We start from the raw sequence: 13753 nt of genomic DNA on the forward strand, positions 1-13753 counted from the left end.
CATGCATGGCCAGGCCTCGGAATCTTTCTAAGGCCTCCTGGACTCTCAGGGGACCCACCATGGCAGTGGCACTAACATGCAGCCCAGTGTTGGGTCGGAGGGGTCTTATGAGCTCTGGCTCAGAGGAAGTAAGCTTGTTCTTGAGTGCAGGGCAAGGCTAGCCATGGGGGTGGGGCTCTGGCCAGCTGGTCTGATATTCTTGCTGGTCCTGACTTTCACTTCCTCTGGAAATCCCACACACTTGACCTCGGAGGCTTTTGCAATATGTGTGTATGGTAATTCCCCTGGGGATTTTAATCCTTATTTTGTTTCCTGAGCAGTGGGTCAACTTTGGTAAGATTATAAAAAAGTTGGAGCTTTCTGTTCTAGGAAAGCAAACGTTAGAATCCTAGCAAGCCTAATACCCAGAAACACAAAACACTGAAACCAGGAGAGTGGGTTAGAAAATGTGTATCCCAGGCCGGGCGCAGTGGCTCACGCCTATAATCCCAGCCCTTTGGGAGGCCGAGGCGGGCAGATCACGAGGTCAGGAGTTCTAGACCAGCCTGGGCAACACGGTGAAACCCCGTCTCTACTGAAATACAAAAAATTAGCCAGGTGTGGTGGCACACACCTGTAATCCCAGCTACTCAGAGGCTGAGGTGGGAGAATTGCTTGAACCCAGGAGGCAGAGGTTGCAGTGAGCCGAGATTGTGCCAATGCACTCCAACCTGGGTGACAGAGTGAGACTCCATCTCACAAAAAACAAAAAGAAAAAGAAAATATGTACCCTGGCCAGGTGAGGTGGCTCATCCCAGCACTTTGGGAGGTCGAGGCAGTCAGTTTGAGATCTCCTAGGCAACATGGTGAAACCCCATCTCTACCAAAAATACAAAAAATTAGCCAGGTGTGGTGGCACGTGCCTGTAGTCCCAGCTACTTGGGAGGCTGAGACAGGAGGATCACTTGAGCCCGGGAGGTGGAGGTTGCAGTGAGCCAAGATCGCAACACTACACTCCAGACTGGTGACAAAGTGAGACCCTGTCTCAAAATAAACAAATAAAATAAAATAAAATAAAAAATGTACCCTAATCAGAATTTGACAGCAGGGGAGGATTCAAGTGGCGGTATGGGTTCTAGTCCCAGCTCTGCCTGCAGCCCGAGACGCTGAGCAGGTCCTGGGCAATAGCCTCCTAAACTCGGTGTCCCCCAAGTCCAGCAGTGTCCACTCTAGGACACCTCAGAGGTGCCCAGCTCAGTGCCAGGCCTCGTTAGCAACACAAGGGGATTTGTGGATGGTCCCTGCCTTCCAAGGACACTCAAGGACAAGGCCCACACCCCAGGGGGAAGGGGAGAGTCGAATAGGAAGACATGATTGGAATAAATAAGCCATGTGGGAATCAAAGGCGCAGAGGAGACGGTGAGGCCTTTCAGAGGAGCAGGCAGGGTCTTGGAGGCGGTGGATGGCAGAGGCCATGGCACCTTCAAGAGAGGGGGCATTCATTTTGGACAGTAGAAGGCAGGCAAGGTTACTGTGGGTGCCCACCCAGATCCCTGTCCCCAGCAACTGGGAGTGCTGGCTGTTGATAGCTCACAGCAGTGCCTTTGGCTGACAAAATCCACCCAATTACTGCATTCCCCAGGGAGTGACCTGCACCCAGTGACCATGTGGGCCGCGGGGACAAAAGCCTTCAAGGTGGAACAACTCCGTGGTGCTATTCACACTCCACGGTTCCCCAGGGATCAGGCCAAGTCAGATCAGAGCTGGAACAGCTCTGCTCTGCTTCTGCACCTGTTCTGTTCTGCACGCCCCCTCCCCGATCCCCACCAACGATGGTTTTCATCCTGAGAGTTCTCCCTCAAGGAGTCATTGGCAAAAGAATCTCCCTCTAGGGTTCTGCTTCTGAGGAGCTTAATCCAATTAGAGACAGCACAAGGCAGAGTTAGGGGACCTTGGATGCTAGAATAACTAGAAGGGCCTGTGAGCTGCCCAAACTGAAAGAAACCTGGGCCAGGCACACTGGCTCACACCTGTAATCCCAGCACTTCGGGAGGCCGAGGCAGGCAGATCACCTGAGGTCAGGGGTTCAAGACCAACGTGGCAAATATGGTGAACCCAGTCTCTACCAAAAATACAAATTAACTGGGTGTGGTGGTGGGCACCTGTAATCCCAGCACCTTAGGAGGCTGAGGCAGGTGGATCACCTGAGGTCAGGAGTTCGAGACCAGCCAGGCCAATATAGTGAAACTCCATCTCTACTAAAAATACAAAAAATTAACTGGGTGTGGTGGTGGGCGCCTGTAATTCCAGCTACTAGGGAGGCTGAGGCAGGAGAATCATTTGAACCCAGAAGGCGGAGGTAGCCGTGAGCCGAGATTGCAACATTGTACTCCATCCTGGGCAACAAGAGCAAAATTCCATCTCAAAAATAAATAAATAAATAATAAAAATACAAAAAGTTAGCTAGGCCTGGTGGCAGGCACCTGTAATCCCAGCCACTTGGGAGGCTGAGGCAAGAGAATCGCTTGATCCCCGGAGGCAGAGATTGCAGTGAGCTGAGATCGTGCCACTGCACTCTGGCCTGAGTAACAAGAGTGAAACTCCATCTAAAAAAAAAAACAAGGAAGAAACTTAGCTCCTTCAGCCTATTCCCAACTGTGTCACTTACTTTTAAAGTTCTGCAAGCCACGTGGGCCCATCCCACTTTTTCCAGCCTGGAGTTCCCTGAGTTCCAGCCCCACATCAGACAGAGAATTCCCGATGGATTTGTTCACAGGGGCTGGGAGTCTTCCAGTTTAAGTAAAGGATGGTGGCAGAGGTGGGTCTGCTGCTCCAGAAGCATCTTGGCTGAAGGAGACTCTGTCTGCCTGGCCCAGCCTATGGGGAGAACATCAGCCCCTGGTTGGTGAAGGTGCTTCCAGGGACAGGGACAGTGGGCTGCCTTTTTCTCCAGCAATCTGCTCCTCAGGGCCATATGTGAAGAGGAAAGCTGAATAAAGGAAAGAGACAAGCCACTTTGTCCTCTTGGCTCCACTTGTCTCTCCAGGCCATCTTCTTCCTCACTCCATCCAAACCCAAGTTCCATCTACCCATCCAACGGACACTGACTGAACATTGCCCAGGTGCCGGGTACCCGTCTAAGCACTGGGATACAGCAGTTATGATGATAGGGCCCGATGACTCTCAGAAAGGTCACACTGTAGTCAGTGGAGGCTGGAAAGAGTCAGTATATTCCACGGAAATAGTGTTAATTACAAGCAAAACCAGTAATGGCATGGAGAGGGACTTAGTCTTGGGGAGATGCACCCCTTTGAGGAGGGGTCAGGGAAGGCTGCTAGGAGCTGACTCTTCAGCTGAGCCCTCTGTGCTAAGAGGCCAGCTCAGCAGAGATTTAGGGAAGAGCATCTGGACAGAGAGAACAGCAAATATAGAAATCCTGAGGGGCATCGAATATGCTGGAATCTGGAGATCCAGGGAACACTCTGGAAAATCTCTGGGGCTGTTTTCCCTATCATCTGGTTACTCACAGGGATACTCATGGAAGCAGAAAACCTTTTCTGTCTACATAAAGTGTATACACATTTACAAGGAGCGTTGGCTGAGTGTATAATCTCAACACTTTGTGAGGCCGAGGAGGGCAGATCACTTGTGGTTAGGAGTTCAAGACCAGCCTGGCCAACAATGGTGAAACCCTGTCTCTACCAAAAATACAGAAATTAGCCGAGAGTGGTGGTGCACACCTGTGATTGATCCCAGCTACTTGGGAGGTTGAAGCAGGAGAATTGCTTGAACCGAGGAGCCAGAGGTTGCAGTGAGCTGAGATTGTGCCACTGCACTCCAGCCTGAGCGACAGAGTGAGACCCCATCTCAGTAAATAAATAAATACATGGAGCATCATATTTTTTTTTTTTTGAGATAGGGTTTCACCATGTTGGCCAGGCTGGTCTCGACCTCCTGACCGCCTTGGTCTCCCAAAGTGCTGGGATTACAGGCGTGAGCCACTGCACCCGGCCTGGAGAGTCATCTTGACTAAGCAGAGCTGTAGATAACAAGCTATACTGTCAGCAGGGACCCTTTGCTTTCACGAGGACAGAACACAGCCTTCTGTTTTCTTTTTAGTGCCCCATGAAGTCAGGCATTCCCGTCACTCGCTGTACAGACTGCCTGACTCTCACGTGCCAAGGATGAGGGTGATGAAACGTCCTCTCTGGGTGAAAATGCTTCTGTCGACTTCTCTTTGTACACACAAATCTACTGAACACTTACAAACACAGTCTTTTTTGGCAAGGTAGGCCCCAAACTCCTCTTACAGCACAGGGAACAAAGGTTTTGCTCTCTTCCTCCAGAAGATGTGGAGCCAGAGAAGGTGAAGATTAACCTTGCAGTGGGCTCCCTGCCAAGGCTCAGTGCAGCACCAAGGCCAGGCCCTTGAGCTGTAGGCTGAGAGGCCTGCTCTGCTCCCACATGGCCAGTCACCCACTGAAGTCAGGACAGCTTCTTTTACTTAATTGACCAGAAAGATGCTGGGTGGTCTCAGGGGTAGGGCACACCATCTTAGGAACTTCCAGCCCGCACCCCTCTGCTCACCCTCTCATCGTTTCCTCCAGCTGATCCTCCTGAGTTAACTTCTCACACCGGGACTGGGAGATCTAATTGACAGGTTGATTTTGTTTTGTTTTGTTTTTGAGACAGAGTTTCGCTCTTGTTGCCCAGGCTGGAATGCAATGGAGTGATCTCAGCTCACCACAACCTTCACCTCCCGGGTTGAAGCGATTCTCTTGCCTCAGCCTCCTGAGTAGCTGGGATTGCAGGTATGTGCCACCATGCCTGGCTAATTTTTTGTGTTTTTAGTAGAGACGGGGTTTCTCCATGTTGGTCAGGCTGGTCTCGAACTCCTGACCTCAGGTGATCTGCCCACCTCAGCCTCCTAAAGTGCCGGGATTACAGGCATGAGCCACTGCTCCTTGCCGACTTCCTGAGGTTTCTTGATGGTTTCTGCTTAGGGTTCTTCTAAAGCCCCTGGGGCAGCACTTTGCCACCTGCCACCGTGAGCACTGCAAAGCTTAGCCAAGTCCACCTGGGGGCCTGTCTGTTCTCTGCACCAGACGCCACTTGGGCAGGAAGGACAGCAAGGCTCTTGAGGGGACCAGGACAGAGGGGATGGAAATCATGCCACGTGGCACAAAGGCTCAAGAAGCAGGCACTGGATCTGAAGAAGATAAGCAGAAGGGGAGAGGGCGGCATCATAACGGGGGCACTTGGATGCTGTAGATGTGACTCCTCAGGACAGGGAGCAATGGGTTAAGAAACAGGCAGGGCTGGGCACGGTGGCTCACGTCTGTAATCCCAGCATTTTGGGAGGCAGAGACGGATCACCTGAGGTTAGGAGTTCCAGACCAGCCTGGCCAACATGGTGAAACCTTGTCTCTACTAAAAGTACAAAAAAAAAAAATTAGCTGGGCGCAGTGGCGTGCACCTGTAATCCCAGCTACTCAGGTGGCTGAGGCAAGAGAATCACTTGAACCTGGGAAGTGGAGATTGCAGTGAGCCGAGATCGTGTCATTGCACTCCAACCTGGGTAACGAGAGCCAGACTCGGTCTCACCAAAAATAAAAATAAAATAAAATAAAAGGAACAGGCAGAAGGAAGGGTCCCATTGTGCTATGGACCAGCAGAGGAAGGGGCCATGTCCTGGGGAGCCCCTCAACCCCCCTGGAACTGAGCCTCTGGTTCTCCTGGCCCGGACGGGCAGTCCAGGAGAGCCAGTGAACATCACCAGCCTGGTCCTGCATAGAGGGGAGGCCTGCGCTGGGGGCAGCCTGGACTTGGTCAAACCACCCAGGTAATTCTTCCTTCTGTACACAGCTGAGGGTCAGGATACGCTCCCCTAAAAGCCCCGGCTTCCCATGAAAGTCTCAACAGAGGCAGAATGAAAGTCTCAACAGCTCCAGGCGCTGAGAATTGCCAGACACCATGATTTCTAAATCCACTTTTACTCTTAACCACGTTTGACTCTGTGACGCTTGGGCTTCAGGGCCACCTCGGAGAGATAAGGAGGTAAAGGTCAGAGCTGCTAAGGAATCAACTGTTGTTTAGCAGTCGGGGCAGGGGTTGCAAAATCTCAGCAAACAAACGATGATATTATTGTAGGGACACTCCATAGGTTACAGGGTCTTCATGTCCATCCGTCCTCACAGTGACCCCAGGAGGTGAGCAGAGCAGGAACAACCTGATGCAGATGCAGAGGGAGCCTATGATGGGCTCCACTGCCTTTGGCCCTACCCTACTCTAGACCTTTAGGGCCTGCCTATATTTTATTTTTTATTTTTTTTAGAAACAGGGTTTCACTCTGTCACCCAGGCTGGAGTGCAGTGGTATGATCATGGCAACCTCGAACTCCCCAGCTCCAGCAATCCTCCAGCCTCAGCCTCTTGAGTAGCTGAGACTACAGGTGCACACCACTGGCCCAGCTAGGTTTTTTTGTTTTTTTTTTGATTTTTAATTTTTTTTTTTTCAGAGATGGGGTTTCACTATGTCGGCCAGGATGGTCTCGAACTCCTGATCTTGTGATCCTCCCACCTCGGCCTCCCAAAGTGCTGGCATTATGGGAGTGAGCCACTGCACCCAGTGTTTTTTTTTTTTTTTTTTTTAAATTTATAGTAGACAAGACCTCTCCCTAGTTTGCCCAGGCTGATCTCAGAGAACTCCTGGGCTCAGGTGATCCTCCCACCTTGGCTTCCCAAACTGTTGGGCTTACAGGCATGAGCCACTGCATCTAGCTATTTATTTTATTTTTTAATTGACACATAATAATTGTACATATTAATGGGGTACATAGTGGTATTTCAATATATACAATTTCTAGTGACCACATCAGGGTAATTAGCATATCCATCTTCTCCAACATTTATCCGTTTATCATTTCTTTTTGGTTTTTTTGAGACGGAGTCTCACTTTGTCACCCAAGCTGGAGTGCAGTGGCATGATCTTGGCTCACTGCAACCTTTGCTTCCTGGATTCAAGTGCTTCTCATTCCTCAGCCTCCTGAGTAGCTGGGATTCCAAGCATGCTCCACCATGCCCAGCTAATTTTTTGTATCTTTAGTAGAGATGAGGTTTCACCATAGTGGCCAGGCTGGTCTCGAACTCCTGACCTCAAGTGATTTGCCCGCCTCAGCCTCCCAGAGTGCTGAGATTACAGGCGTGATCCACCGTGCCCGGCCTTCGCTCACTACATCTTAAAAGTGCTGAAAGGAAGTGGGAGCTGCGACCCTTCAAAAGATGCCATTCATAGCTAGAGCCCGTGCTGCAGGCAGACAATTTACTGAAAAGCAATCTGCCCCAAACCAACCCACCAAAAATCAATTTGACAAATCTGCCCTAGAGCCCCAAGGCTGAAAATGACTTCTCTCTGTCTACACTTCAAGCCTGTCTCCCAGAAAGTATTTTTTCTTTCTTTCTTTGTAACATGACAGCTCAGCATGTCATTAAAGATTTGTCCTAGTCATTCTATACCCTGGCCCTCTTCTCCTCCTAGAACTTGTATTTCTATTCAGCAGAGTTGAGACATGGAATCAATGATTTACTTAAGCAGATGTGGTGGCTGGGCGCTGTGGATCATGCCTGTAATCCTGGTACATTTTTTTTTTTTTTTGAGATGGAGTTTTGCTCTTGTTGCCCAGGCTGGAGTGCAATGGCGTGATCTCGGCTTACTGCAACCTCTACCTCCCGAGTTCAAGTAATTCTCCTGCCTCAGCCTCCTGAATAGCTGGGATTACAGGTGTGCGCCACCACGTCCGGCTAATTTTTTGTATTTTTAGTAGAAATGGGGTTTCACTATGTTAGTCAGGCTGGTCTTGAACTCCTGACCTCAGGTGATCCGCTTGCTTCGGCCTCCCAAAGTGCTGAGATTACAGGCATGAGCCACCGTGCCCGGCTTTGTTTTTTTTTTTTTTTTAGACACAGTCTTGCTCTGTCACCCAGGCTGGAGTGCAGTGGCATGATCCTGACTTGCTACAACCTCCACCTCCCGGGTTCAAGCAATTCTCCTGCCACAGCCTCCCAAGTAGCTGGGATTACAGGTGCCTGCCACCATGCCCAGCTAGTTTTTTGTATTTTTAGTAGAGATGGGGTTTTACTATGTTAGTCAGGCTGGTCTTGAACTCCTGACCTCAGGTGATCCGCTTGCTTCGGCTTCCCAAAGTGCTGAGATTACAGGCATGAGCCACCGTGCCCGGCTTTGTTTTTTTTTTTTTTTTTAGACACAGTCTTGCTCTGTCACCCAGGCTGGAGTGCAGTGGCATGATCCTGACTTGCTACAACCTCCACCTCCCGGGTTCAAGCAATTCTCCTGCCACAGCCTCCCAAGTAGCTGGGATTACAGGTGCCTGCCACCATGCCCGGCTAGTTTTTTGTATTTTTAGTAGAGATGGGGTTTTACTATGTTGGCCAGGCTAGTCTCAAACTCCTGACCTCGTGATTCGCCCGCCTCAGCCTCCCAAAGTACTGGGATTACAGGTGTGAGCCACTGCACCCGGCCAATCTCAGCACTTTGGAAGGCTGAGGCAGGTGGATTGCTTGCGCTCAAGAAGTTCGAGACCTACTTGGCCAACATTGCAAAACCCTGTCACTACAAAAAAAAAATTACAAAAATTAGCTGGGTACAGTGGTGTATGCCTGTAGTCCCAGCTACTTGGGGGGCTGAGACAGGAGGATCTCTTGAGCCTGGGAAGCAGAGGTTGCAGTGAGCCATGACTGCACTCCAGCCTGGGTGACAAAGTGAGTACCTGTCTCAAAAGAAAACATGTGTTGAACACTGCTCAGAAAACAGGGCCATGCCTCTTTCTATGACATTTTTCTCTCTCAGACCCATGGAGCCTCTGCTCTCATCTCCCTAAACAAGGGGAAGGAACAAAGTGCTGACTCTCTCCCCCACAGCACAGAGCCTGTGTGTGCTATGGAGGGAATTAAATATTAAGTAAATATTTATAAGATGAGTGGATGGGTGGGTAGCTGCATAGATGATGGTTCTGCCTTGCTTATGAAGAAGTCATCCTTCAAGGGTCATCATGAGCCAGGATTTGATTCCCTGCAGGCCTCAGCATTGGTTCTAGATGTAGAATGTTTGGTCCTATCCATCCTTTCCCCAGGGACAGAATAGGAGTCTCCTTGTCCCAGAGGCCCCTCCAACGCCCACTCTTCTTGTCTGAAAGTGATTCTCCAGAAATGCCTCTCTATCTGCAGTGTGGTTTCGTAGGGATTTGCGGATCTTCTCAAAACCATTTGCCTATAAAGCTTGATCTCTGAACCTGGAACAAAGGGCTTTGTTGTCAGAGGGAAGTCTTCCGCAGCCCTAGAGCCAGCCACACGGTGCCTCCTGCTACAGATGCTCTGCCTGACATCCTATTATCCTGGAGATGCTGGGAGGACGTTGACAGGGAGGGATGAATAAAATGAAGCAATCCTTCTGAGGAACACCGCATACAATCCAGAAATCGCCCCCAAGGCCTATGGAAAGCTGATGTCTGATAGAGGAAGCATCCCAAGTCATGGGAAACAATGGGTGACTTTGGCCAGGCACGGTGGCTCACGCCTGTAATCCCAGCACTTTGGGAGGCCAAGGCGGGCAGATAACTTGAGGTCAGGAGTTCGAGACCAGCCTGGCCAACATGGTGAAACCCCATCTCTACTAAAAATACAAAAATTAGTTGGGTGTGATGGTACACACCTGTAATCCCAGCTACTTGGGAGGCTGAGGCAGGAGAATTGCTTGAACCTGGGAGGTAGAGGTCACAGTGAGCTGAGATCATGCCACAGCACTCCAGCCTGGGTGAAAGAGCAAGACTCTGTCTCAAAAAAAAGAAAGGAAGGAAGGAAGAAGGGAGGGAGGGAGGAAGAGAGGGAGGGAGGGAGGGAAGGAGGAAGGGTGACTTCATAGCTGGTGTCAGGATAGCAGGAGAGCTTCATGGACTCAGAACCAACCAGAGGCATTCCTCATGCTGTGGACCACAATGTATTCCAAAGGAGTTGGAGATTGATTGATTGATTGATTTAGAGGAAGTCTCACTCTGTTGCCCAGGCTGGAGTGCTGTGGCATGATCTCAGCTCACTGCAACCTCTACCTCCCCAATTCAAGAGATTCTCCTGCCTCAGCCTCCTGAGTAGCTGGGATTACAGGTGTGCACCACCACACCAAGCTAATTTTTGTATTTTCAATAGAGACGGGATTTCACCATGTTGGCCAGGCTGGTCTTGAACTCCTGACCTCAAGTTATCTGCCCTCCTTGGCCTCCCAAAGTGCTGGGATTACAGGCGTGAGCCAGGGCATCCAGTGGGGTTGGAGATTTAAATGTAAAGATGAAACCATACAAGTACTAACAGAAAATATGGACCAATTCTCCTATAATTTGGGAGTGGGGAAAACTTTCCTAATTCTGACTCAACACCTAGAAGCAATAAGGGGAAAAGATGAACAAGTCTCAAGGAATTAAAGTTTTTTATGAAAAAAAAAATGAAAATTTTAAACATAGCAAAATTAAAAAAACAAATGATAGACTGGTTTTAAAAAGAAAAAAACAACTGTACAACCTACATCACAGACAAAGGGCCAATATTCTTAATATATGAAGAGCTTCTTTTTTTTTTATAGATGGGGTTTCACCATGTTGGTCAGGCTGGTCTTGAACTCCTGACCTCAGGTGATCCACCCACCTCAGCCTCCCAAAGTGCTGGGATTACCGGCGTGAGCCACCGCGCCCAGCTATGAAGAGCTTCTAATACAGATAAAAGGCCAACAACCTGATAGAAAAATGCACTAAAAATACAAACAGTTTACAGAAAAAGAAAGGCAAATATTTCAAAACTATACAGAAAGACACTCAACCTTGCTTACAGTAAAAGAAACGCAAATTACCCCAAGGAACTATTTCTCATTGATCAGATTAGCCAAAATCCAAAAGCTTAATACCGTACACTCTCTTTTCCAGGCTGTGAGAAAACCAACATTCTCACACATTCCTGGTGGGAATGCAAAATGGTATGGTCTCTACAGAAGAGGATTTGCCAATATCTAGCAAATCTAGGAGCGCATTTGCCCTTTGATCCTACAATCCCCCATCTAGGAATCTATACTGAAGATATATAGCAAACGATATGGCAAGGCACAGAGACACGGCTGTTTATTGCAGCTCTGTTTGTAAAAGCCAAAGCATGGGAAAAAGCCAAAAATCCATCAATAAGGACTTTGAGAAATAAACAATAGCACATCTACACAATGGGGTGCTTTGCAGCCAGGAAAAGAACAAGGAAGATCTCTACAAACTAATACAATGTGATCCTAAGGACACCTTAGGGTCTGTTTCTCTAAGAACAAAAGATACAAATATAAACAAAAATATGTAAATACTTTCTTACAATTAAATACTAAATATTGGTAGTTTAACAGAAAGAAGGAATAGAGTAGGGGGAGAATAGACACTAGGTTTATTTGTTTTTATTTATTTATTTGTTTTGAGACAGGGTCTTGCTCTGTCACCCATGCAGTAGCATGATAATAGCTCACTGCAGCCTTGAAATCCTGGGCTTAAGCCATCCTCCCACCTCAGCCTCCCATGTAGCTAGGACTACAGGCATGCACCACCACACTTGGCTTTTATTTATTTATTTTGAAATGTTTCAGTCTCTGTAGAGACTGTGAAAAATTGCCAATGCTGACTATATTGCAAGTCATCACAGCAGGGTATTGGGAAAAGTTTTCAATTAGCAATAATCATGCCTCGGATAAACCTCATTGGCTACGATACTGCCACTACACAAAGCCACACTTAGCTTTAAAAAAAATTTTTTTTAATTGTTGTACAGATGGGGCCTTGCTATGTTGCCCAGGCTGGTCTTGAACTCCTGAGCTCAAGTGATCCTCCCCACTTCGGCCTCCCAAAGTGCTGGGACTACAGGCATGAGCCACCATTCCCAGCCTAGATCCTTTTAAATATATCTTGTTTTATAGACTTAACTTTGACCATGCACATATTTTACATAATTATAAAACTAAATTAAACTTTAAAAAGTAATTCTAAAAACTGAAAGCAAAATTAAGTAAATGCTCCTAACTGTGTAATGGGTTGGTAGCAAAAACACAGAGTGGGAGGTGGGGACTAGGGGAGGGACAGCATTAGGAGAAATACCTAACGTAGATGACAGGTTGACGGGTGCAGGAAACCACCATGGCATGTGTATACCTACATAACAAACCTGCACATTCTGCACATGTATCCCAGAACTTAAAGTATAATGATAATAATTTAAAAAAACAGAGAGAGGAGCTATTCCAAGGAACTTTAAAGTACATTCATTTGACTATGTATTCTTGGTGGGATTTACTATAAGAAGAAGACTACAAGATCAAAATACAAAGCTGTTTTCAATAATAACTGTTTGGTGGTAGTATAGGGGTTATTACTTTAAGACTGCTGTGTATGTGGTGGAGAAAAATATAAATAAATAATTCTGCAATTATACTTGAGAGTAGATATTTGGGGCTTTAGAAGAAAGGCAATTCAGATGTAAAATCTTTTTTTTTTTTTTTTTTTTTTGAGATGTAGTCTCTCTCTGTCGCCCAGGCTGGAGTGCAATGGCACGGTCTCAGCTCACTGCAACGTCCACCTCCTGGATTCAAGCAATTCTCCTGCCTCAGCCTCCCGAGTAGCTGGGATTATAGGTGCATGCCATGCCCGGCTAATTTCTGTATTTTTAGTAGAGATGGGGTTTCACCATGTTGGCCAGGCTGGTCTCAAACTCCTGACCTCATGATCCACCCACCTTAGCCTCCCAAAGTGCTGGGATTGCAGGCATGAGCCACAGCACCCAGCCTGGATGTAAAATCTTTAAGATGAAGCAAAACACCTAGAATTCTGAATTTGAATTGAAAGTCTCAGATCAGAATGAACTCATTTTTTTCTTAAAAAATTTTTTAAAGGGCCCTATCTCTGTCCTCTGAAAAGGTCTAGCACTATTGAGCACGGAAACAATGAGCGCTTCTAGTACCTGGATGGTGACCTGTAAATACTAGTAAGGTTGGTGCAAAAGTAATTGCGATTTGCCAAGGCAGGTAAATCACCTGGGCAAATCGCAATTACTTTTGCACTAACCTAATATTGTCCCGTTTGCTTGGTAAATTTTCCTTCCTTGCTTTTTTCTGCTTTCTGTTTGCTTGGTAAATTTTTCTCCCTTGCTTTTTTCTGCTTTCTGTTTGCTTGGTAAATTTTCCTCCATCCCTTTATTTTGTACCTATGTGTGTCTTTGCATGTCAGATTGGTCTCTTGAATACAGTATACAAGTCTTGACTCTATCCAGCTTGCCATTCTGTGTCTTTTAATTGGGGCATTTAGCCCATTTACATTTAAGATTAATATTGTTATGTGTGAATTTAATCCCGTCATCATGATGCTCACTGGTTACTCTGAAGACTTGTTGATGTAGTTGCTTCACAGGTCTTGATTCTTCAGTGTGTTTTTGTAGTGGCTGGTAATGGTTTTTCCTTCATATTAGTGATTCCTTCAGGAGCTCTTGCAAAGCAGGACTGGTAGTGATGAATCACCTCAGCATTTGCTTGTCTGAAAATGATTTTATATCTCTTTCGCTTATGAAGCTTAGTTTGGCAGGATATGGAATTCTGGGTTGGAAATAATTTTCTTTAAAAATGTTGAGGTGGGTGCAGTGGCTCACGCCTGTAATCTGAGCACTTTGGGAGGCTGAGGTGGGCAGATTACCTGAGGCTG

At 47.5% G+C, this 13753-nt stretch overlaps 1 non-coding gene across 1 annotated transcript; it reads right to left on the minus strand.

The window, feature by feature from the left end:
- Positions 1–11655: 11655 nt before the first annotated feature.
- LOC135270370 (U4 spliceosomal RNA) lies at positions 11656–11796 on the minus strand. Its single transcript, XR_010338516.1, has one exon. It is a non-coding gene; the product is annotated as a U4 spliceosomal RNA (small nuclear RNA).
- Between the last annotated feature and the right edge of the window lie 1957 nt (positions 11797–13753).

Source organism: Aotus nancymaae, unplaced genomic scaffold (assembly GCF_030222135.1).
Source record: "Aotus nancymaae isolate 86718 unplaced genomic scaffold, 86718_ANA_hifiasm-v0.15.2.pri h1tg000059l, whole genome shotgun sequence".
Lineage (NCBI taxonomy): Eukaryota > Metazoa > Chordata > Mammalia > Primates > Aotidae > Aotus > Aotus nancymaae.